Raw genomic sequence first — 466 nt, forward strand, 5'->3', positions numbered from 1 at the left:
TGTTGTTGAGCCTTCCTGGTTGCCAACACCCTGTGGCTCTCCAACATCTTTGATTATTTTATTGTTCCATACTGCATACAAGTTGTAGGAGTCAATGTTATTTCTCTTAACAATCGCTGGATTTCCAAATGCCAATTGTCCTTTGACATGTTCTGTTTTAAATAAGGGCTGAAGAGCAGTAATGAAGCTAAAGGCCTGCTATAAAAAAATACTGTAGCGTTCCATGGTACTGACAGCACACACGTAGTCCTGCGTTTAGCTCTCCTTTTGTGGACTATTGCTGCAACACGCTGAAGGTGTTAGGGGCAGAGCTGTAAGGAAATGGAACTCCAGAGATTTCAGATCTGAGAGTCCTCTAATTGAAGCCAGTGTCTTTATGCAAGACAGGCTAAGGAAAACTTGCGTTACCCAACAGTTACCATTCCTCCGTTGTTCCCAGCAATAATAAAAGCTGACGCAATATATA

The sequence above is a fragment of the Calonectris borealis genome, chromosome 3 (genome assembly GCF_964195595.1).
Source record: "Calonectris borealis chromosome 3, bCalBor7.hap1.2, whole genome shotgun sequence".
Classification (NCBI taxonomy): domain Eukaryota; kingdom Metazoa; phylum Chordata; class Aves; order Procellariiformes; family Procellariidae; genus Calonectris; species Calonectris borealis.